Below are 26,713 nucleotides of genomic sequence, written 5' to 3' on the forward strand. Positions count from 1 at the left end.
AAAACATAAAATAAATCCCAAACTATTAATAAAATGGTAATATGATCAAGTGTGTTGTGTTAGTCACTCAGTCGTGTCCGGCTCTTTGCAATTCTATGGTCTGTCAATGGGATTCCCCAGGCAAGAATACTGGAGTGGGTTGTCATTCCCTTCTCCAGGGGATCTTTCCAACCTGGGGACAGAACTTGGATCTCCTGCATTGAAGGCAGAATCTTTACCATCTGAGCTACCAGGGAAGCATATATATCAATAATTACCTTAAATGTAAATGGATTAAATGCATAAACCAAAAGACATAGACTGGCTGGGCAGATGAAAACATGTGCATGTATGCACTTCTACTTACTACTTCATTCTGCTTAACCCCCAAAATTGTATATAATTATTTTATATTATTAGGTTAATCATATTTTCATTATAGTTTGCAATTATAATGATCCTTTATTTTTTATCTGGCGATTAATTGTGAAAACTGATAAACATCTTGTATTATTGTGAAAAAAATCCATCCTGATAAGAGTACAATTTCTAACATGAATTCCTACCTAGTATAGTTGGCCCTCAGAATCCACAGGTGATGAGTTTCAGGAACTCCTTTCGATACCGAGATACAAGGACGCTCAAGTCATTTATGTGACAGGGTGTAGTATTTACATATAAGCTACACACATCCTTCTATATATGCTTCAAATCATCTCCAGATTACTTTTAATACCTACTACATGTAAATTCTATTTAAATAGTTGTTGGTGTAAAGCAACTTCAAATTTTATCTTTGGGAACTTTCTAGAAAATTTTTTGAACATTTTTAATCCACAGTTGGTGACTCTACAAATGTAGAACCCACAGATATAGAGTGTCAACTGTATTCATTTCCTGTTAACATTAGAACAGATGTCACTGGAAGGTGACAGAAGAGCTGATATCCTAAGAGGAGGCAGTTTCTGTACATGATTCAGTTGCTGTTTAAAAGCATAAAATCTAGCAAGCTAGGATTTCAAGTAGGAACCAGGGAGCCAGAGACATCATCAGAGCCAGTAGAAGCCAGTAGATTAAAAAGGAGAAGTATTGGTCTTTATCTTTCTGGCTTACTTCACTCTGGATGCATGAGACAAGTGCTCGGGCCTGGTGCACTGGGAAGACCCAGAGGAATCGGGTAGAAAGGGAGGTGGGAGGGGGGATCGGGATGGGGAATACATGTAAATCCATGGCTGATTCATGTCAGTGTATGACAAAAACCACTACAATATTGTAAAGTAATTAGCCTCCAACTAATAAAAATAAATGGAAAAAAAAAAAAAAGGAGAAGTAGCAGGAAATAGAAGAAATGAAAGCTGGCTATGGTCACAAGTTTAGAGGAATATCAGCACCATTCCACGGCAATAGAGGTTCTTGGTTAGTTGATCCCTTTTATTCTTACATACTAAAAATGTAGCCTCAGAAGCTAAACTGGGAGAAAGCATTTGAGGCTGGTCCAAAAATGCCGGAAAGGAGAATAAGGTCTGATTAGGTCTTGATCACTGAAATGGTAGAATAAAGGTGTCTTAAAAGCAAGAGATGGTACAAAGAGAAATAAAAAATAACATGGTCAAGGTCTAGTTTTATCCATGATGGAGTAGCTATTATTGGACTTAACTTCTTGTTATAAACAAGTATAAAATCTAGACAAAACATATATAACAACTGTTTGCAAGCACTGGACAGCAGCCACTGCAGGGCTATGGTCTTGGAGAGAAAAGAGGCAAAATAAACGACACATAAACCCCAGATTTCTTCCTCAGGGCATTTTCCAAACCACAGTTCAGGGAAATAGAGCCTAAATAAAGACAATAGTCTTGTTGGACACCAGAAATAGAGATCAGAGTTCAGGGCAGCCAAGAAAACTGGAATGGAGTGGCTGAGTCCTGAAGAGAAAAAAACTAAAGAGAAGGAGCCCTAATAATGTGTGTAAAATTTCCCCTCTGGCTCTCGGTTAACTTCTAAGATGCACTTATAGATGGAAAAGTTTTGGAAACACAGGAAAGACAGTCACTGAGATGCTGGCAATCAGAGCAAAGGTTTCCAGTGGAGTTCAGTCCAAGAGTTAGACATAGCATTCAACAGAGATCCCAGAAATGCCACCTCCTAGGATGTGGAGTAAGAATCTCCCCCTAGGTACAAGGGCCATGCGTAAAACTAAAATAGACTTGCCCTTGCAAAGCTTAAAACTACCTTGGCAAAATAAAGGTGATCCAAAAGTAATTTTGCTCCCCACAAGGACAAAATATAACATTTTTATAACATAATTCTAAACATCTTGAACATACACTAATGTTAGCTAAACAATCAAAAATTATTAAACATGTTAAGAATTTTTAAAGTCTAATAATTAACAGACAAAATAGAATCAGAAACAGAAAGTCTTGTAATTAACAGGTGAAGAACTTAAAATAACTATGATTAATATATTCAAGAGAGATAGATAAAACAGTTAAGAGAATACAGGTTTTCAATAGTGGATTAAAATCTATAAAAAAGTAAAATGGACATTCTAGAATTGCAAAATACATCATCTGAACTTAAGAAGCATTATATAGTCTTAGTACCATACTGGAAATAACAGAAAACTGTATTAGTGAATTTGAAGAAAAATCAATAGAAAAATATCTCAATGAAAGTATAGAAAGAAAAAGAAATTACACAAAATGAAATTCAAGACATAGGATAGGACAAAGTTAAACTTCAACAAACATCTGCTGTTCTAGACAAATATGTTCTGGAAAATATTAAAAATAAGCCTTGAAAAGATAGATGATTCCAACCAACTCAATAACATACCACAACAAAGTCTAAAAATATTACAGAAACACAAAGAAAGTCAGCACCTAACAACATAAAAATTCACAGGACATGTACTGTTCTTAGGTTCTCATGCTCTGCATAAGTATATTATTTGAAGGTAGATTGTGATATGTTAAAGACACATAACTGAAAATTCTTGAGTAAGCACCAGAGTGAACCCTAACAAATCAAGAATGAACCCTAATGTAAAACTATGAATTGTGGATGATAATTATCCAAGGTATTAGTGTAACTAATTAGTATTAGCATAACTTTGTAAATTATAAGAACCTACCACTCTGGTGAGGGATATGGTAATGGGGCAGACTCTGCATATGTGGGGAAGGAGATAAAGGAGAAAGCTTAATTTTCTGTGAACCTAAAACTACTATAAAATATAAAGTCATTAAACACACAAATGTGCATGTACACACATGGACACATACATATAAGGATGTTACAAGTAAAAAGCAGTGGCAAACGGTAGGTATAAACAGTCTGATGTGTGGTATCAGTTCAGTTCAGTCGCTCAGTCATGCCTGACTCCTTGTGACCCCATGGACTGCAGCACCAGATTCTAAAAGTGAGCCCCTAAGAATACATAATCTCTATATTCCCTATGAATATGCCCATAGGTCTTAGGTTTCTATTGTGACTATTCAACCTCATTATTGTAGTTAGAACTTTAATCAGTTCAGTTCAGTTCAGTCACTCACTCCTGTCCGACTCTGCAAACCCATGGACTGCAGCATACAAGACTTCCCTGCCTATCACCAACACCTGGAGCTGGCTCAAACCCACGTCCCCTGATTCTGTGATGTGATTCAACCATCTCATTCTCTGTCATTCCCTGCTCCTCCTGCTTTCAATCTTGCCCAGCATCAGGGTCTTTTCCAGTGAGTCAGTTCTTCGCATCAGGTGGCCAAAGTATTGGAGTTTTAGCTTCAGCATCAGTCCTTCCAATGAATATTCAGGCAGGACTGATTTCCTTTAGGATTGACTGGTTTGATCTCCTTGCAGTCCAAAGGACTCTCAAGAGTCTTCTCCAACACCACAGTACAAAAGCATCAATTCTTTGACACTCAGCCTTCTTTATGGTCCAACTCTCACATCCATATGTAACTTCTGGAATACCATGGCTTTGGCAAGACAGACCTTTGTCGGTAAAATAATGCCACTGCTTTTTAATATTTTATCTAGGTTTGTCATGCTTTTCTCCCAAGGAGCAAGTGTCTCTTGATTTCATGGTTGCGGTCACCATCTGCAGTGATTTCACAGCCCAAGAAAATAAAGTCTGTCACACTTGTTTCCCTATCTATTTCCCATGAAGTGATAGGACTGGACGCCATGATCTTCATTTTCTGAATGTTAAGTTTTAAGCCAGCTTTTTCACTCTCTTTCACTTTCATCAAGAGGCTTTTTAGTTCCTCTTCACTTTCCGCCATAAGGGTAGTATCATCTGCATATCTGAGGTTATTGATATTTCTCCCGGCAATCTTGATTCCAGCTTGTGCTTCATCCAACCTGGCATTTCACATGATGTACCCTGCATGTAAGTTAAATAAGCAAGGTGATGATATACAGCCTTGACGTACTCCTTCCCCAACCTGGAACCAGTCCGTTTTTCCATGTTCGATTCAAACTGTTGCTTCTTGACTTGCATACAGATTTCTCAGGAGGCAGGTAAAGTGGTCTGGTATTCCATCTCTTTAAGAATTTTCCACAGCTTGTTGTGATCCACACTGTCAAAGACTTTAGTGTGGTCAATGAAGCAGAAGTAGATGTTTTTCTGAAACTCTCTTGCTTTTTTGATGATCCAACAGATGTTGGCAATTTGATCTCTGGTTTCTCTGCCTTTTCTAAATCCATCTTGACCATCTAGAAGTTATTGGTTCACATACTGTTGAAGCATAGCTTGGAGAATTTTGAGCATTATTTTGCAAGCGTGTGTGATAAGTGCAATTGTGCACAGTTTGAACATTCTTTGGCATTGCCTTTCTTTGGATTGGAATGAAAACTGAACTTATCCAGTCCTGTGGTCACTGATGCATTTTCCAAATTTGCTGGCATATTGAGTTCAGCATTTTCACAGCATCATCTTTCAGGATTTAAAACAGCTCAACTGGAATTTCATCACCTCCACTAGCTTTGTTCATAGTGATGCTTCCTAAGGCCCACTGTCTTCTCACTCCTCTATGTCTGGCTCTAACTGAGTGATCACATCATTGTAGTTATCTGGGTCATGAAGATCTTTTATGTATAGTTGCTGTGCATTCTTGCCACCTCTTGATATCTTCTGCTTCTGTTAGGTCCATACCATTTCTGTCCTCTATTGTGCACATCTTTGCATGAAATATTCCCTTGGTATCTCTAATTTTCTTGAAGAGATCTCTAGTCTTTCCCATTCTACTTTTTTCCTCTATTTCTTTCCATTGATCACTTAGGAAGGCTTTGTCTGCTTGCTATCCTTTGGAATGCTCTATTCAGATATATATATCTTTCCTTTTCTCCTTTGCCTTTCACTTCTCTTCTTTTCTCAGCTATCTGGCCTCCTCAGATAACCATTTTGCCTTTATGCATTTCTTCTTCTTGGGAAATATGTCTAGAATATGAGAACTCTAATATTCTAGACCATATGTAAATGTACGGACATAGCTATGTCACAATAAAACTTTACTTAACAAAATTAGAGAGTGGTTGTATTCGACCTAAAGGGTACAATTTGCCAACAATTAACATAGAAAATCCTAAGGAACCTACAGAAAAGATTCTAAAGTTGACAAAAGAATTTAGCTAGGTCACAGGATAGTAAGGTCAATCTACCAAAAGTCAGTTGCATTTTTATATATTAGCAACAAACAATTGAAATTTTTAAATTATTGCTAATACCATTAAAAGTGATATATTTAGGGATAGATTTTCACAAAGAATTTAACGTACAGTATGTGTACAATAAAACACAAACATTGCTGAGATAAATTAAGTGAAGTCACTCACTCATGTCTGACTCTTTCTGACCCTATGGACTGTAGCATACCAGGCTCCTCCATCCATGGGATTTTCCAGGCAAGGGTACTGGAGTGGGTTGCCACTGCTAAGTCACTTCAGTCGTGTCTGACCCTGTGCGACCCCACAGACGGCAGCCCACCATGCTCCCCCGTCCCTGGGATTCTCCAGGCAGGAATACTGGAGTGGGTTGCCATTTCCTTCTCCGGGGTTGCCATAATAGGATCCAAATAAACAGATAGATCGTGCTTATGGTTTGGAGGACTGAATGTCACTAATTATTTCAGTTCTTCCCTATTTGATCTATACCCTCCATATACTGTCTTTTTTCCAATATAAGCATATCCCTATGATAAAGCTTAAATTTATAGATTAAACACAGCAAAACATTAATGATGATATATAGGACATCAACTGATATATAGAACAATTACAATGCAGTTTAAGAAAAGTTATGTGAATGTAATCTGCCTCTCTCTCAAAATATATGATTGTGTTAGCCAAGACATGGACACAACCTAAGTGTCCATCAACAGGTAAATGGATAACAGATAAAAGGATACACACACACACGGAATTTTACTCAGCCATAAAAAAATGAAATATTGCCATCTGTTGCAACATGGATGAACCTAGAGGTTATCATACTGGTGAAGTAAGTCCAACAGAAAGACAAATATGGTATCAGTTATATGCAGAATCTAGAAAATACAAATGAACTTACTTATGAAATAGAAACAAACTCACAGACATAGAGAACAAACTTACAGTTACCAAAAGCGAAAGTGGTGGAGGGGTAAATTAGGAGTATGAGCTTCCCAGGTGATGCTTGAGGTAAAGAACCTACCTGCCAATGCAAGAGACAGAAGAGATACAGGTTCAACCCCTGGGTCAGGAAGATCCCCTGGAGAAAGTCAGAGCAACTCATTCCAGTATTCTTGATTGGAGAATCCCATGAACAGAGGAGTCTGGCAGGCTGCATTCCACAGATTCACACAAGAGTCCAACACAACTGAAACGACAGCACACACACGTGGGATTAACAGATACACACCACTATATATAAAATAGATAAACAACAAGAATTTACAGCACAGAGAGCTATATTCAATATCTTGTGGTAACCTATAATAAAGAAGAATCAGGAAAAATATTCATGTGTGTATAACTAAATCACTTTGCTGATATTGCCAATTCCTAAAACTAATAAGATACTGTAAATCAACCATACTTCAATAAATATAAATAAAATACTTATTTTTAAAATGTAATGCCTTTCCCAGTGAAATAAAGAGCTTATCACCCATGGTGGTATAACTTTTGCAATTTCAGGTGAGACAGAAAAACTAGCACAAATCTCTTTTTTCCTTCTTCACAATTTCAGAAATTGAAGATTTATTCTTACCGTAGATCCTAGCAACCTCAGCATGCAATTTTTCTCCTTATGAAGTAGAGAATGTTCACCTTTTCCCTTAAATGAAGTGCTCTTGGCTTCTCTCTGGCATATCTGAATTGCCAGCATTACTACTCTTGTGCTTTGGGGCCATTAATAAAATTAAGTGTTCCTTGAACACAAGCACTCCCTGGGAGAGTGGTCTTTGCAACAGAGACCATCTCAGTTAATCCAAGAGATGATGTCTGTCCCAAGAAAGATGGAAGCAGGAGGTGCAAGATTTCATCAGGCTGCTAACAGTGGTGCACAGTGTAAAACTTTGAAATAATTCTAAAGCTTTCAACTTAATGGCAACCCACTCCAGTGTTCTTTCCTGGAAAATTCCATGGCCAGAGGAGCCTGGCAGGCTACAGTCCCTGGGCTGCAAAGAGCTGCACACAACGGAACACAAGCACACACTCACACACACACATGCAACTGAAACCAAAGGAAAAAACAACGTGGGTAAGGAGGAACCACTTTCTAAGAATTAATTTTATTATTTGTAAGACAATCCACTTAAAATGGCACATGGTAAGCATAAAGTGGATAGCAGTTTCATTGTTTTTCCTGGAGGAGATTCCAGAAAACTTCTTGGATCCAGAAAGATGCTACAATGAAATTACTTTGATTCGAATGTTGGAATTAATGCCACAGTGTCAAAGGTAAAAGGATTTATTGATCTGATGGAAACTGAGTCATTTTAAATAAATGGCATGGATAATCAAGTAATTCCTTAATGTTCCACCTGGAAATAATTCCTCACTAACTATTCCCAGAACAGAAATAAAGTAGTCCAAGATGAGGTTCTACATATAACCAAGAACATCTTTTTATTTCATCACTGACCCCATTGGAAAAATTATTTTTCTCTCAAATGGGATTAAGCAGATTATGGAGAAAGAGATATTTAATTGGCTGACTGGACTGAGACTATCTGTACATGTAAGGATCTTAAAATGAATAACAGAGCCACAAAAATGCATGGAATATATTTTCTATATTCTAAGAAACAGATCATTTTAACTCTACTACCATGCTTACAGTAATAACACTGAAATTAAACAATTTCTTTTTCCATATACTCTGGACTATTTTGTAACTTTGGTCCAAAATCAAAGTTCAATATTGGAGAAATATTTTTATAACAAATTGAGTAAATTTTTTGGAATAGATCAAATGGGTTTTAAAAGAAATTTTAACTAGATAATCTGGAAAAAAAGAGAAAAGACTCCTTTGTACCTAAAATATTTGCTTGATCTTTCTAAAGAACAGAAAAATTTACGTGTGTATGATATTTAAACTATGAAAATCAAAAAATCTAGACACAAAGGATTTGATTTGAAAAATCTCTTGCTTAAAAGAAGGCTCATATTCACTTATATTCAAGCCACCTTCTATTAAGGAAGTTGGACAGCAATGAAAACTAGGAAATACTGTATTAAATAGTATACTTTGCCTTTAGATTGGTTAGAAAAAAACATAGGACATGCATCTAAAATGGGAAGTAGTTAGTCATTTTTATTCATTGATACAAACAATATTTACCGATTATCTTTTGTAGCGTGTGAGGAAAATATAATTCCTGTCCTTAAGGAATTAGCCATTCTAAAGGATACATGGACATTTATGTGATGAACTATAATGGTGAAATGAAATAAATCCTATGCTTGTAATACAAAGCCCTGCAGATGTTCAGAAAAGAGCAGATTAGAAGAAATGGAAAGGAAGCATCCACAGCACACCAGGGACGATGGAACACTTACTGCCTTTACTGATGCTACACATAGGGAATAGTATTGACATTGGAGCTTGAAGTACAGATGGGATACTGGTCAGTATAGATGACTGCTAAGGCATCCGCTGGATCATCAAAAAAGCAAGAGAGTTCCAGAAAAACATCTACTTCTGCTTTATTGACTATGCCAAAGCCTTTGACTGTGTGGATCACAATAAATTGTGGAAAATTCTGAAAGAGATGGAAATAACAGACCACCTGACCTGCCTCTTGAGAAACCTGTATGCAGCTCAGGAAGCAACAGTTAGAACTGGACATGGAACTGGTTAGGGTTAGGGTTCTGGTTCTGGTTCCAAATAGGAAAAGGAATACATCAAGGCTGTATATTGTCACCCTGCTTATTTAACTTATATTGCAGAGGACATCATGAGAAATGCTGGGCTGGATGAAGCACAAGCTGGAATCAAGATTGCCAGGAGAAATATCAATAACCTCAGGTATGCAGATGACACCACCCTTATGGCAGAAAGTGAAGAAGAATTAAAGAGCCTCTTGATGAAAGTGAAAGAGGAAAGTGAAAAAGCTGGCTTAAAGCTCAACATTCAGAAAACTAAGATCATGGTATCTGGTCCCATCACTTCATGGCAAATAGATGCAGAAACAGTGGAAACAGTGGCAGACTTTATTTTGGGGGGCTCTAAAATCACTGCAGATGGTGACCACAGCCATGAAATTAAAAGATGCTTACTCCTTGGAAGAAAAGTTATGACCAACCTAGATAGCATATTAAAAAGCAGAGACATTACTTTGTCAATAAAGGTCCATCTCATCAAGGCCATGATTTTTCCAGTAGTCATGTACGGATGTGAAAGCTGGTCCATAAAGAAAGCTGAGCGCCGAAAAGTTGATGCTTTTGAACTGTGGTGTTGGAGAAAACTCTTGAGAGTCCCTTGGGCTGCAAGGAGATCCAACCAGTCCATCCTAAAGGAGATCAGTCCTGGGTGTTCATTGGAAGGGCTGATGTTGAACCTGAAACTCCAATACTTTGGCCACCTGATGCAAAGACCTGACTCATTTGAAAAGACCCTGATGCTGGGAAAGATTGAAGGCGGGAAGAAAAGGGAATGACAGTGGATGAGATGGCTGTATGGCATCACCGACTCAATGGATACGAGTTTGAGTAAACTCTGGGAGTTGGTTATGGACAGGGAGGCCTGGCTTGCTGCAGTTCATGGGGTCACAAAGAGTCGGACATGATTGAGCGACTGAACTGAACTGAATGCTTGAGTATTAGAGAAATTAAAGAAAAACAGCAAGGGCAGTTATAGGCAATATTCAAATATTTCCGTGAAGGGAATAATTAAGCCAAGTCATAAAGATTTAGAGGAGTCGAGCATACATAAATAATAACAAACAGAAAGGGCATATAATATTAAGGTAGAAGAAAAGATAGGAATAAATGAGAATCAAGAAATAGCTCAAGAAATCAAGAAAATTACATAGTTTCAATTTCTTCACATCCTCCCTAACATGTTCATTTTTTGTTTTGGAATAGCCATGCTGAGTGTAAAGAGATATGCCTTTGTGGTTATAAATGTATTTTTAGCCTGCATGAAATGGATGATCTTCTGAAAAGAAAATGTAGTAAGTACTCAACTTAAGTAAGTGTAATAATTGACACCAGAAGACACAGTAAATCTAAATAGACAAATTACCAACAGAAAAGTACAAAATGCTTCAAGGAACTAATTTTGACATGGTTTCACTGGGGTAGTTCATGAAGCCTTTAAAATGCCAATAATTCCAAAGCCACTTAAACTTTTCTAGAGCACAAGAAAAAAAAAAAAAACATATTAGAATGTGAATAATAACTTTGATGTCAAAACTCAAAAGATGCACACACGTGCAAAACTAGACCAGTCTCATGTAAGTATTGATGAAAAGTAAATTAAGAATAGGAGGCAAAAACCTGCATCATAATGAATAAATCTATAAACAAGGAGACTGTGAGGATGTTTCAACATTAAATATCAGGGAAATGACATATTTAATCATTATAGATCTTGGAAAAGCATTTGATATATTCAATACCATTTAATTTTTTTAAATAACAAAATAGGAATGAAAAATTTTTGTGTCTCAACCTCAAAACCGGCACCATATCTAATGGAAAAATAGTATGTGCTTTCCCACTTAAGGCAGAAATAAGAATGATATCCACTCACCGGTCCAACTCTCACCATTGCTCACCAGAATTAAAAAGAAACGCCTCAAGTTGGTTGTTTGTTTTAAATCAGAAACAACTAAAAAGGTTTCTATTGTGGATGATATTGGATAGCTTAAAAACTCAAGATTCTGGTTTGAAAAACTGAAACTACCGTAGCTAAGAAACCACCACAGATGATATGGGAAATTAGTAAGATTTTATGGTGCAAAACTAATATATATACATAGTGGTTATATGGAGAAAGAAAAATGTAAGCCTAAGGCATATTTATAAAAGCAACAGAAATAGTTTCAAAATATTTAAGGAATATACAGATACCTGTGAAGATACAATTAAACTTATTTGAAAACACAGGAAATCTGAACAAGCATATAAAATGTCAAATTCTGTTAATTGATAAATTTAATTCAATTCAACTAAAAGCACAAAAGTTTTGGTTTATTTTAGTAGGTGGGGGAATCACCAAGCTGATTTTAAAGTTAATTTAAACTTTTGAAAAACACAGTATCTAGAAAAATCAGAAAAGAGTCATAAGAGGGTACATCTCTATCAGACATTAAGACATAAAATAATGTAAATAATTAAAATGGCATCATCATAGACACAAGAAAAGCAAACGCATAAATAGCATACAATTAAAAGTCCAGAGCTCTCCAATTAAAATAAATTAATTTTTTTAAATTTTAAAATAATAGTAGTAATGAAAAAATGTCCAGATCTACATCCATTGTTTCATAAGCTTCTCAGATTTCTCAACATCATTTATTAATATGTCATTTCTTCACTGAGCTGATACTATCACAAATAGTTACTCTCAAAAATTGTGGATAAGAGTGCAAATTTGTCCACTTAGAGGCAATATGTATTGCATTACAATGTACATATCTTTTAAACCAGAAATTTTTCTTAGAAGAACATCTCAAAGGTGTATATGCATAGAAAAAAAAGTGATATGCAGATTATATCTTGCTATGTTTTGTGATAGTGAAAGCTTAGAAATAATCTAAGTGTACAAAAATAAGAAACTGGTCAAACAAATTAAGTATTTATACAATGGAATAATATATATCCAGAATAGTTAATAAAGATGTTCTTATATGGATAGATCTCCAAGATTTTTTTAAGCTTAAAGAGAGCATAGAAAAACAAGAGTTTAGAATCCTACCAATTTTACTTTAAAATGAGGGTGAAAATTATGTGTATATGGTATATAATACACACAAAATATATCTGAAAAGAAATACAGTGGTTGCTTATGGGAAGAGGAGAAATGGTTGAGGTTTAGAAGGAAGAGATAAATGTTTTCTGAACTTTATTTTCTAAATTTTGAATCCTGTAAATATATATTACATAACTGAAAAAATAATTTTGTTTTAGAATAAAAAAAGCAAGCAAATAAAACCAGTAAAAGGCCACTTGAAATTCTAAACTCTAGTCAACATAAAGGTATTTGGCAGAGGACGAAAGAACAACCACAATTTGAACATTATTTTTAAAAATTTCTCAATTTCCATTTATTACCCAACAACATGTATTGAGCACTTGAGTCAATAATGAAAGCATCACAGACAAAAGCTTTCCAGTGAATTGAATCTTAAAACTCTATTGCAGTTCTGCCTAATGACACTTTTTTTTTTAATCAAAGAGAGATGCCGATTTTTTTAGCTTTCCAAAAACTTACTTTGAAGTTAATAGTATCTTGTACTAAATTAAGTTAGTAAAATCAGCAAATACATATGTTGGCCACCTGATGAAAAGAGCCAATTCATTGGAAAAGATCTTGATGCTGGGAAAGATTGTGGGCAGGAGAAGAAGGAGGTGACAGAGGATGAGATGGTTGGATGCTATCAACAACTCAGTGGACATGAGTCTGAGCAAATGTGGGAGACAATGAAGGACAAGGGAGCCTGGTGCTGCAGTCCATGAGTCACACAAAGGTGGACATGACTTAGTGACTGAACAACAACACAGACAGCTCTTTTTCTACTCAGTAAGACTTATGTCCTGCTAACCCCAAACATTCAGCACTGCTCTGTCACACCTTCTCTTGTTCTTTTCTCTTCCCTAAGAGACTCCAGAAGTCAGATCAAGGAGTAATTAGGCATTGTGAGTTAACAGGAACTGTGCAAAGTCTTTTAGTTTATTTTTTGATTGCTTTTAATTCAACAATTTTGCTTCCAAACTTTATGGAACAGAACTATTTTCGAAACTTTGGTGATCACCGTTTCATATTTCTTATTTCATCATGATCTCATGAACTTTGTTGGTATAAGATTAATTATTCTTTAAATTTAGAAAACATGTATTAGTTAAGAAAACTATGAATTTCCCAATTCCAGTCCATCCTTAACTAACATCACAACAAGTACATATATATGTGCCTTCCATTATCTTACAAAATTTAATGTAATGTTCTAAAACTTGAAAGACTCCATCATCACAAAGACCTAGAGATTAGCTAACAAGTCTTTTGGTTTGAGGGTTTTCCAAATGATAATTTAAGTGAACAAAAACAACCAAATGAACCTGTAGATTTTAAGCAGTTTTCACAGACCAGTGCAGTAAATAGGAAGTATCTAGGGAGAAGAAAATACTTCAAATAATGGCACAAAATTGGAGGTGTGCAAGCCTCCTAAAGTGGTTAATACCTGTGACTTTACAAGGTTTTATTTTTTAAAGTGGGCAAATTCAAACAAATATCTTTTCCAAAAGGGCAGAAATAGTATCTTGATGACTGTACATGTTCTTTTCCTTTAAAAACAAACAAAACACAATTATTAATAAAACAATTTGTCACTTATAAATCTAAAAGTCTTATTTCTTCAGACAGGATGTATTTTAAAATATACTTATCACCTTCCTCAAATTAATCATTTTTGTTTAAAAAAAATTGCTCATTTTGAAGAAGTTTTAACTTAGTTTCCTCATTATTTTCTTTGAATAAGACTAATTCTAGAGTAACACTCTAAATGTATATTATCAAAATATTTTTTCTTCCAGTTTTATTGAGATTTAGTTGACAAACAGCACTGTACATGTTTAAAGTGTACAACATAATGATTTTATTTACATATAGCATGAAGTGATTATCATAGTAAGTTTAGTGAATATCCATGATTTCATACAGATACAAAATTAAGGAAGTAGAAAAATTTGAGGTATTTTATGAACAGACGAGGAGAAAGTCTAAATGGGCCAGTGATTCTCATAACATAGATGAACATTAATACTACTGAACTGTAGAAAAATTTTTCTAAGAAATCTATAGCCAAGAACTAAAGATGAAAACAAATGAAAATCAGCTAAAATGGTCACTAAGAAAATACTACTTATGTATGCTCACTTTTGTATAGCCTGTGCATCTCAGATCTTACCCACCAATAACTGGATAATAAAGCATATGGCATTATTCTAAATTTATTGTTATGACAGATACGGCTACCAGACTAATTGCTTTGTTATTGCCTTCCATCGTCTTCCAGTTACCCAGGGGTATACATCTAAAGTTGTTTTCCTCTGAGGAAATAATATTTAAGCTTACACCCTATAGCCAAAATAAAGTTTTACCTCTTTGGTCAACTTCAGAGCCTTGTAAATGTTGTTATTCCAAAATTATATTCCCTGAAATCAAAACTAGAGAATTTCATCTTTTAATTCAGGTTGGAGACCACACCTTTAATTCTTTCCATTCAGCCTCCTAGCCCTGGACTTCCATGCACTTGCTAAGTGAACTCCAAGGATATGCCTTGGGCCACCTGATCCCTCTGGATAGAACCTTTCTCTATAGCTGGGTTTGGTGAATTCTAAGAACATTTCTCAACAACTGGGTTTGGTGAATTCTAGCTTTGAGTCATCCAGTTTTTTTCCTTGTCTTCCTGCCACAAAACTCAATAAAGAGAGGGGGGAATGCATCCTCCATACCAAAGACCCCATATATTTTGAGATGTTAATACAACTTTTCTCTAGTAACATAGGATTTTTTGTGGACTTGAATACTCTGTTCAATAATCTATCAAGTTTTACTCAGGAAGAAAAAAAAAGGCATTAAAATGAAAGACACCTGAATCCTTCATGAGTTGTACATCATCTGTAATATCTACTGACACACATATTTACTAATATTTTCCAAATCTTAATAAGTCTTTGCAATCTTACGTTTGGATAGCTGTATGAAGAGGAACTTGTCTTAGAAGAGCTAGTAAAAAATCTGTGGCCATTTTTACAGACTCTACTTACTTAGAACTGATCTTGTTTACCTTGTAGAGATTTGGCACATGTCAAATTCAACAGGGTTGAGAACAAAAACTGGGAAAGTTCTGGAAAGCAGTGCTCAAGTAGAATTTTTTTTTAAATTCATGCAAAAACAAAAAGGAGTAAGGGAGTATGTTAGAATGAATACTTAACAGCCTTTCCTGTACTTTTTTTTGCAAGTCATCACTTTCTAATGTAGACAGTCTCTCTTCTCTAGTAACCTGCCTTATCTTAGAGTACTAAACGGGTGACGTACTGAATGATGTCTGTTCCTAATCAAATAATGCAGGTATTACAGCACATTATGAAGGAAAACGTTACTCGAATTCCCTCCAATACTGATAGAAGACGGATGGCTGGCATACATCCACACCCAGCCTTAGGGCCCTAGCCGGTAATTCAGATTCACAGTCTTGAAGTTTGACAGGATACTTGGAAGGTGGGGAAAGCAGTGCCTGAGTCAGGAATGCTAGCTGAGGGCCAGTAGGAACACTCAAGATTGAGTGCTTTACTAGTGGAGCGAGAAGTACCGCCGTCCAGTCACAGCAAGTCACATGCAGCCTGATTAAAAGTGCCAAAGGGTAGTCGCAACTCATCACAGGGGAAAAAAAAAAAGTATTAGCAAGAAAAATCCCGTCAGGAGACTGTAAAGAGCCTCCTGTAAGAAGACTACCCCTCTCCTCCCACTCCAAAAACAGGAGGGCTAAGCCAGGAAAGAGGTAGAGCTGGCTGCAGGGACAAGGTTGCACCCAAAGCCACTAGTGTTCTGGCAGCGAGTCTGACTGTAGGACAGACTGGGAGCAGAAGGAGGCTCTGAAGGAAAAGAAACAGGCTGTGGAAACAAAACGCAACATCATTAAAGGAGCCAACACAGAACAGAAAAGGCAAGGGAGCTGAGACTACACCGGGAGTGGGAAAAAAAAAAAAAAGCCCATGTTTATATCCCAGTGAGTTGAAGCTGCTCAAAATGCACATAATAAATGTATGAAAAATGAATGCTACTACCAGTTAAAAGATGGTAAAGTTCTAAAACCTTTCTATATTCTATAGTTTTACAGTCTGAGTTTCAGAAAGGAGAGAATACCACTAAAATACCACTTACAGGAGTCTTCTTAATGCTTAATAACTATTGGCAGAGCACCTTCTTCACAACGTTGAAAATCATTTATAAATGGCAAGTGCCTATATACTGCTCCTAAATCATCAAAACAATTTTAGTTTCCCCACTTTAAACCAGCAGGTAGTACTTGGTCAACAACATGACTACTGTTTCTTCTCTTGCACAAGGTAAAAGTCAAACACTTATGTGGTCTTTCCTTTTTAGCAAATTTTACCTCTGAGCATGCACTTTGTACCTACAATTTCAAAAGGCCAATGTGACTAACATGTTAATAAAACCTCCAAATAATTTCTAAAGTTGATGAAATATAAAGCTAACACATCAGCAGAGACATGATTAAACTGATTTTTCCCAAAAGGGACAGTTTATGCTGCATAAAAAGACACTGGGAATATCAAGTTAGGTGAGATCTGGGAGCTTGGAGGATAGGATTTGTGAACAGCAAGCTAAGAATTTCTGTCTCCTAGCATTTGATGGAATAAACATATCTTACCAGAGGGTCACAATCATTGTCAGGAGCTACAGTAATTTACACTTTGGGCGTAGGACAAAGTAAAAAGCATATGGGACATTTGGAAGATGGTAACAAAGGAAAGGCTGCCATTGTAGATTAAATTACAGAACAGAAACAGATTTGCTGGCACAACTGTTACTGTTTACCTAAGAATGATTTTAGTCAATGATCGGTCAACATAAAGATGTGCTGTCATCATTACATAAAAATAAACAGACATCAGAACCAGCACCCAGAATTACTTTGGAAGAAGGAAGGGGGAAGCCCTTGCCCCAGAAGAATAAAATGTTGCAACTTTCAATAGTATCCTAAGCCAAATATTCACAAAAAGATTTCTTGCCAAGAAAAAAATACTTTCCTAATTTGTTTCTTTTGTTGTGTTTTGCTTTGAATTTTAAAATTTCTTTTTTGTTTTGTTTTAAAGGGCAAACTCATAAATATTTACACAGATCATACTAAGCAGAAAAAGAGATTAGAAAATGTTTTTGAATGAATGCAACATATTTCATGTAAATTGAATTAAATGATCAATTTTATACTGAGGAGATAGAAATTATAAATCACAACGCAGTATGCTCTATGAGACAACATTTCAAATCACAGAAGTTAAGATAAATCCAAAGTGTTTTGTATATGTTGTGGTTCAAGTTAAATTTCATCTATGCATCTAAGACAGCAAGCAAAACTATGCAGCAGTATTAAATGTCACCAGTAAAAACATTGATAGTAATAAGTCTTTATTTTAAAATTTTAGACATGTGTCACACAAACTACTAACTATCTAAAACTCTTTTTATTTCAGGGTCTTATAAACCTTTGATTTTCTATTTTTTGTACATCTGAGGTAGTAAAAGTTTATTAATTACCACTTCATAAATTAAAAGTTGAATACTTTTGTTTTATTAGACAGTGATAATTTGTACAAAACCACATTTGTGCTTCATTGAAAAACAAAATGGTTTCAAAAAATACTTTCACTATAGTCATTAAAAACCTTGGCAGCAATATCATCACAAATAAATTTGCTGTTTGTGACAGTCTTATTCATTATTAAGTGCTAAACAAGAAAAACAGGCTTTTTTTTTAAATGATTATTTGAAGATGGTTTATACTCAAATAGGCTTAATTCCCAAATTTTAGAACTATTTAAACAGACAGACTAAACTCTATATGTTCCATTCTTTTACACATTGTATTCATCTCTCCTAGAAATTCAGACATAACTATTACATAGAATTAATAAGACCCTTAGCCACCAATTTGAAATGGTATTAATTGTGTGATTTAGAGTTCAACTATAAATTGGGCATCAGAAATACTCATACCACCCACTTACATTTTAGACATTAACATCTTCAAGTAAAACATGCATCTCCATTTCTGATTTAATGGTAAAATGACAACTCGTGAAGTACCCCATACATCCTGGCAAGAAAAGCAAAATTGAAAAAAAGTTCTAACAAAAAAAATGCTCCACTATCTTGCCCCAAATCCTGCATTTCCTCTTAATAAAAAGGATAAGGAAATTATCCTATACCTATAAAAACATCTATAAACCAGAGGTGTTTGAGTTATCTGTGTTTTTGTCTTTAAACTCCAGAAAAATGTAGAGAGAGAAATTGATCACTAATAATCCATTTATTCAAATATTAATCGAGGGCTCTCTAGAAAATAAGTTACCATGGCATACTATCTCTGAAAAGGAGAAGACAATGATTTAAAAAAAGAAAAAAAAAAAAAAACACTTTTCTTCATATCCTAGAAGATTCTGTTCCCACAAAACTTCAGAAAATAGCAGTCTCCACAGTTTCTTTGAGGAATTCAGCATTAAGATAATTGTTAGGACGCTAAGAGCATGATAGTTTTTCTTGACAAATAGAATGTTCCCGTAACAATGAAAGCTATGAATTTCCCTGAATCTCTCAAAGCTGTTCCCCTTTTTTTAATGTCTAATAGATAGAACTCCATAATTTAGATCACTTGCTTTAAGCATAGGAGGTAACACGTTTTATGAATCTAAAGGTCAATATTTACGGGATAGAATAGCCAATTAAAGTACATTTTCAATAACATCATATTAACGGTTATGTTATGGTTAAGGTTAAAATTTAAATACCTTTATTTGTGATTTTTACACAAAGTCTAAATAGATCAAAAAGGACATTTTTAAAAACAGAAGTATGTATTTCTCTAGCAAGCTATCACTAGTTAATAACTTCTAGCTTATCCTTTAAATGACGTGAAAATGAAAGGCACTCCAGTCATGTCCAACTCTTTGCCACCCAGGAATTCTCCAGGCCAGAGTACTGGGGTGAATAGCTGTTCCTTTCTCCAGGGGATATTCCCAAACCAGGGATTGAACCTGGGTCTCCTGCATTGTAGGCAGATTCTTTACCAGCTGAGCTACCAGGAAAGCCCTTTAAATTATGTTATTAAATATATCTGCAACAGTAGAATTTAAGTAGAATTAGAAAAAAATTAATGAGTATGTAATAAGAATTCTAAAAGGCAGCATGATTAAAACAGAAACTAGGAAATTATTATTAACCCAATTCTCCTATAAATTATTTGGTACACTACTTAACATAATCTTTTTCTTAATTGTGAGACAAAGACATACATCAGCTTTTTTCAGTAGGGTTTCATGAAAAATAATTTTGTTCCCAATTATTTTAAAAGCAGTTTAAGAGTAAGACAATAATTGTTTTGAAATGGATGATGCTTACTGGAAACAAAAGAATATAGCAGTTGTAGAGGGATCGGGTAGAGAGGGAGGTGGGGGAGGGGGGGGGATCGGGATGGGGAATACATGTAAAACCATGGCTGATTCATGTCAATGTATGACAAAACCCACTACAATACTGTAAAGTAATTCGCCTCCAACTAATAAAAATAAATGGAAAAAAAAAGAATATAGCAGTTGTAAGGACCTAATTCAATGTTATAATAAATACCCTCTGATAAGAAGTTCTAAAATGCAGATTTAAAGGTAGAAGTGATTATCACATACATGCATCCACCATTGAGTTCCTTTAATATACTCAATTCCCATTTTAAAATTCCTGTCTGTATTTATGATTCTCAACTTGATACCAAACTCTGCCTGTGGCGATGAAGTCATTATTTTTTATTGTCTTAGAAAATATCCATGTACAAAGAGAAAAGCAAAATGCTATAATTCATTTTTATTTTCATTCTTCTTTCTAACCACTTCCCAAATCCAGAATTGTTCCACTTTCCTCATACAGTTCTTTTCTGGTCACAAGGATGTCTTTAAGTCAAAGGTTCTAAAATCATAAGTTTTAATAAAAGAAATACAAAAATCTAAATGTTAATTAAAAGTCTTTTAAACACTTTTTTTCATAAGAAGGATTTAATTGCTTTAAAAGTAAATGTGTAAGAAAATGAAAGTTGCAAAACTTAACATTCTATGAAATTATATATTAAATATAAATTAGCATTTTAAAAGCTCTTTCACTAAAAGGGGAAAGGTGGCTCAGATGGTAAAAATCTGCCTGTGATATAGGCAACCCAGGTTCAATCCCTGGGTATGCAAGACCCCTGGAGAAGAGAATGGCAATCCACACCAATATTCTTGCCTGGAAAATTCCACAGACAGAGGAGCCTGGCAGGTTACAGCTCATGGGGTCACAAAGAGCCAGACACAACTGAATGATTGACACTTTACTTAAAAGTTAGGGAGGCGACATTCAAAAAACTAAGATCATTGTATCTGGTCCCATCACTTCATGGAAAATAGATGGGGAACCAATGGAAATAGTGACAGACTTTATTTTCTTAGGCTCCAAAATCACCACAGATGGTGATTGCAGCCATGAAATTAAAAGATGCTCGCTCCTTAGGAGAAAAGCTATGACCAATCTACTACAGCAGAGAGGTTACTTTGCCAACAAAGGTCTATCTAGTCAAAGCTATGGTTTTTCCAGTAGTCATGTATGGACATGAAAGTTGGACTATAAAGAAAGCCGAGTGCCAAAGAATTGATGCTTTTGAACTGTGGTGCTGGAGAAGACTCCTGAGAGTCTCTTGGACTGCAAGGAGATCCAACCAGTCCATCCTAAAGGAAACCAATCCTGAATATTCATTGGAAGGACTGATGCTGAAGCTGAAGCTCCAATACTTTGGCCACTTGATGTGAAGAACTAACTCATTGGAAAAGACCCTGATGCTGGGAAAGATTGAAGGCAGGAGGAGAAGTCAGAGGATGAGATGGTTTGATGGCATCACCAACCTAACGGATACAAGTTTGAGCAAGCTAGGGGAGTTGGTGATGGACAGGGAAGCCTAGCGTGCGGCAGTCCATGGGGTTGCAAAGAGTCAGACACAACTGAGCAACTGAACTGAACTGAGGAACGTGAAATGTTCAGGAATGTCTGCTGAAAGAATAGTCAGGAGGAAGTCTCCTTCAGGCTCCTAGTTGAGATAAGAGAGAATTCCCATCTTCCTACACTCTCCTGGAGGGTCCCTGGTGAGATACCATGGAACATGACCCAACCTCATGATCATTACCTAAAAATTGTAATTTCTCTCTGCAAAGCAAGAAAAGAAAAGTAAGTACTGTTATGAAACACAGAGAATCATCCTAGCATTTAAGTGAGGAAAAGACAAAGCTGAGTAAAACACACCACTATTGAAATACATACAACTACTGAAATCTTTAGAAGTCACAGATAAACCTAGGATTCTTAACTCATTAAGTTCCAAAGTTGAGAGCTAAAAATTAGTTTCTTTCAGATTTGAAATTTGAATAGAAATTAGTAGTTTAGTGTAAGGATAATGTATCTAGTTGTACCTATACTGTACAATTATTTAAATATTGCTAGTTTGTGCTAATGTTCACCAATAATTATGCTTTTCCATTACTAAATTGTTTTTACTGGTAATTAGCAGAATTCAAATTTCAAGAGTCCAGGATGAAACTGTTCCATAGAACAATAGTCTACCAAGACAACTCATAGAGGCATGGCAATGTGCTACTCACACACCTTTTCAAGAAGGAACACTTTATCCAGTACCAAAGAATACAGTTAGCTGCCAGTCTGAGTGTCCATTCCTTTATGTCTGCCTCAGCTTTTGCACCCAGGTCATGTCCTTCTCAAGGTGGCATTAGACAAATTCTGAGCAACACCACTATAAAGGACCCTTGGTAATACACAACACAAAACTCCTCTAAAACCGGCAATTTTTGCTTTAGGTGTCACTGGGGTGAGAGACCATCAAGTTTGCACTGCAATCCTATTTGCCCCTGCCAAATGCTATTTTCCCCCTTTTCCTTTCATAGGTGTTAATCCCCAGTAAACATTTTGCATCCTAACTCTGGCTCAGCATCTCTTCCTCAGGGAGTCTAAGTTACGTAGTAGACAGTTAGTGGTCCAAGAAAGAAGTCAGTAAAATGAGCCTTCGGGATTAGATAACTTACTAACTGATGGCAATAAGAGCCCATCCCAGGTGATATGCATGGCACAGGCAATCCCAACTCGAAACATTGGCCCAATGAATAAAACATGGAAAACTGTACTTGTGGGGGAAGATGTACTCTCTGAAGAGTATTTCTGCCAATGTGATATCATTGAGAGGTTTAAAACGTATAGGGACAAAATGCACATAAGTCAATAAAAATGACTATTAGTTATTAAATTACAATGACCCCATAAGAGGTTATGACAAGCTGAAGACAATTAACAAGTGATTGAAAAGAGAATGGGAAGGCCATAAGGCCTCTTTGACGGCTTACAAAGGTCTTTATTCCTTTTTCTCTGAAGTGGCAGAACAGGAAAAGCTAAAGGACCAACCAGGACTTAATAGGAAGAGCTACCCATAGAAAAGAAGCTTATGATTACTAAAGACGAAAGAGGATGGGAAAGGGATAAATTAGAAGCTTAGGATTAGCAGATACAAATTACTATATATAAATTAGATAAGAAACAAGGTTCTACTGTATAACAGAGGGAACTATATCCAATATCCTATAATAAAGCAATAACCATTGTAGAAAAGAATATGAAAAAGAATATATATACACACACATGTATAAACACATATGTAACTGAATCATTTTGCTGTATACCAGACTAATACAACATTATAAATCAATTATACCTTAATAAAAAAATTTATTAAACAGTAACAATTTTCTTGGGCTCCACAATCACTGCGGATGGTGGCTGCAGCTGTGAAATTAAAAGATGCTTGCTCCTTGGAAGGAAAGCTATGATCAACCTAGACAGCATATTAAAAAGCAGAGATATTACTTTGCTGACAAAGGTCCATATACTTGAAGCTATAGCTTTTCTAGTAGTCATGTACAGACTTGAGAATTGGACCATAAATAAGGCTGAGCAGCAAAGAATTGATGCCTTTGAATTGTGGTGCTGGAAAAGACTCTTGAGAGTCCCTTGGACAGCAAGGAGATAAAGCCTAAAATCAATCCTAAAAGAAATCAACCCTGAACGTTCACTGGAAGGACTGTTGTTGAAGCTGAAGCTCCAATACTTTGGCCACATGAATGCAAAGAGATGAGTCATTGGACAAGATCCTGATGCTGGGAGAGATTGAAGCAAAAGGAGAAGGGAAAGACAGAGGAAGAGGTGGTTAGCCTCACAATGGACATAAGTTAGAGCAAACTCAGGGAAATGGGGCTTCCCTGGTGGCTCAGAGGTTAAAGCGTCTGCCTGCAGTGCAGGAGACCCGGGTTCGATCCCTGAGTCGGGAAGATCCCCTGGAGAAGGAAATGGCAACCCACTCCAGTATTCTTGCCTGGAGAATCCCATGGAGGGAGGAGCCTACTAGGCTACAGTCCATGGGGTCTCAAAGAGTGGGACATGACTTAGTGACTGAACAACAACAGGTTTCAAAGCATTTTAAATGCTCAGCTGAGCTAGAACAGTTGTGCCTAAATGAGGGCCCCGGTTGGGAAAACCTAGGACCCTGACACATGAAATGTGAGCAGCAGGGAGAAACAAAATGAAGATTTTTGTTTCACTACTCAAGCCCAGAATATGCAGCGACATCTTAGTCCTCTCTATTAAGATTTAGCACTTCCCCAAAGTAAGAATCGGAGAAGGCAATGGCACCCCACTCCAGTACTCTTGCCTGGAAAATCCCATGGACAGAGGAGCCTGGTAGGCTGCAGTCCATGCGGTCGCTAAGGGTCGGGCATGACTAAGTGACTTCACTTTCACTTTTCACTTTCATGCATTGGAGAAGGAAATGGCAACCCACTCCAGTGTTCTTGCCTAGAGAATCCCAGGGACAGAGGAGCCTAGTGGGCTGCGGTCTATGGGGTCGCACAGAGTCAGACACTGCTTAAGTGACTTAGCAGCAGCAGCAGCAAAGTAAGAATAACCTGCAGAAGCCCCTACCCTACTAACAGAGGATCTTTCCTCACCTCTTAAGTCAAGGCACCAATAGATAGGATTAAGTCCTGGGAAAACTGGACCTGATAAGAGAGAAAAGGGGACTATATCCAAAAAGATGTGTAAGACTAAGTCAGCATGTACTAGCAGGGACTGAGATAATACCTTTGACTGGGTTTTGAGAAGGTTTGACCAAGAAGATTAGACCATAGGCCTGATATATTGACTTAATTAATGTAAGGACGCTGTCTCAGGATATAGGTATAGTGTTCTAGAAAGGGCACTAGGAGGTAGTGTAAATTAGCAGTAAGCATGGCTTCTAGGGGAGAAGGCAATGGCACACCACTCCAGTTTTCTTGCCTGGAAAATCCCATGGATGGAGGAGCCTGGTAGGCTTCGGTCCATGGGGTCGCTAAGAGTCAGACAGGACTGAGCGACTTCACTTTCAATTTTCACTTTCACACATTGGAGAAGGAAATGGCAACCCACTCCAGTGTTCTTGCCTGGAGAATCCCAGGGATGGGGGAGCCTGGTGGGCTGCTGTCTATGGGATCACACAGGGTCGGACAGGACTGAAGTGACTTAGCAGCAGCATGGCTTCTAGGAGCCTGGAGAAACAAACTCATGTTGAACAAGGTTAAAATGCCTGAACTGCCAGAGCAGATGGTATAAGAAAGGAATAAAAGGCTTAGAGGGCCAGGCATATTGGCCATGGTTATATACAGTTTGACGACGTACAGGAGGATTCTGTCATGAGAAGACGCAAAGGGCACAACATTCACCAAAGCCATCAGGAATATGCTGATTAGGGGGCACCATAATTATTAAGAGGTCTTCCCTGGTGGCTCAAGTGGTAAAGAAGCTGCCTGCAATGCAGGAGCAGAGGAGCTGCAGGTTCGATCCCTGGGTCGGGAAGATCCCCTGGAGGAAGAAATGGCAACCTACTCCGGTATTCTTGCCTGGAGAATCCCATGGATAGGGGAGCTTGATGAACTACAGTCCACAGGGTCACAAAGAGATGGACACAACTAAAGCAACTTAGCCCACAGCACATAATTATTAAGTTTATAGTGGCTCTCCTCTACAGATCAAGTGTTGACAGAAGATGCAACAATATCTCATGGATAGCAATGGAGATGATGGGGTTCCCACAATTAAGGCCAGGTGGGGGTATTTAACCACCAGAAGCCAGGGTTTCAACAAATGGTGTTCAACAAATAGTGCTGAAACAAATCACTGTCCATATGCAAAGTAAAGATCAGCTCTTACCTCATACCATTAACAAAAGCTGAGGGGCAAGCCTTGCTCCTCAAATCCCATAAGGCTGGCAGAGACTGTGTCAGATATACCTCACATTCTGAGAGTTCCCATTGCCCAATCCTATTTTTGCTCCTCTTCTTTCATAGTTAAAAATACATCTTTTATTCTCCTAATTTCATCTCAGTATCTGCTTCCTCTTCTGTTTTTTTAAAAAGCAAATGCCTATCCTTCTCAAAGTGCTACACAAATGTTCTGGGTATAAGAATACTGGAAACCACTCCATCCTAACAACAACTAAAAAGCTGAACAAACTGAAAAATCAGCAACTCTTCCTGAATTTATAATACAGGCGATGACACAGAGCAAATTAACTGCCCACAATATCGGAAAGACAGCAAATACAGGGAGTCACAACTTACGAGAGAAGAGATTTTTAAGCAGAAACCTCCTCAGGAACAAAAATCTGAACTGTAGTTCACAAATTACAAAGGCTCAGCGTGGACAACTCTGAGAGTTCAGAACTTCAGGGAGACCCAGTCATAGGAAGGCAGACATAATATTGTGAGACTCACCTCCAAAAGATCAACTGTGTTCCCACAGTAAGGATTAATATCATAGGAAAAAAATCCCCTTGTGCTTCCAGCAGGGGAAGAAAGAACCACTCCTGAGATATGTAAGAGCACTCTGTTCTTAATAAGGCCTGCCCACAGGGGAAACCAGTTAACCAGAGCCAGAATTAACCACAGCTGAGGTATTACAGCCTAACTGACCTAAGTGAAGGAAAATACCCAACTCCAGCTTCTACTAGGCCTAATGGGAGAAGAGAAATGCCTAACTCCACCCATTCTTCCATCCTGCATCACCCAATGGAGGAGAAAAGAACCGAGAAACACTTGTAAGTTCACAGTACAGAGGCATAGGCCTCAAAGATACTGAGACCTCATCAGGGGACTATAGAACACTTGCCTC

General features: G+C 36.9%; 1 long non-coding RNA gene across 1 annotated transcript in view; it reads right to left on the reverse strand.

The window, feature by feature from the left end:
- Positions 1-26,398, reverse strand: part of LOC133046770 (uncharacterized) — a 38,067-nt gene extending 11,669 nt beyond the window's left edge. Inside the window, exons 1-2 of the long non-coding RNA XR_009690557.1 lie at positions 26,317-26,398; positions 6,674-6,838 (exon numbers count right to left, since the gene is read on the reverse strand). This is a non-coding gene — a long non-coding RNA (uncharacterized LOC133046770). The remainder of the gene's footprint in view (positions 1-6,673; positions 6,839-26,316) is intronic.
- Positions 26,399-26,713: the final 315 nt, after the last annotated feature.

This window comes from Dama dama, chromosome 25 (assembly GCF_033118175.1).
Source record: "Dama dama isolate Ldn47 chromosome 25, ASM3311817v1, whole genome shotgun sequence".
NCBI lineage: Eukaryota > Metazoa > Chordata > Mammalia > Artiodactyla > Cervidae > Dama > Dama dama.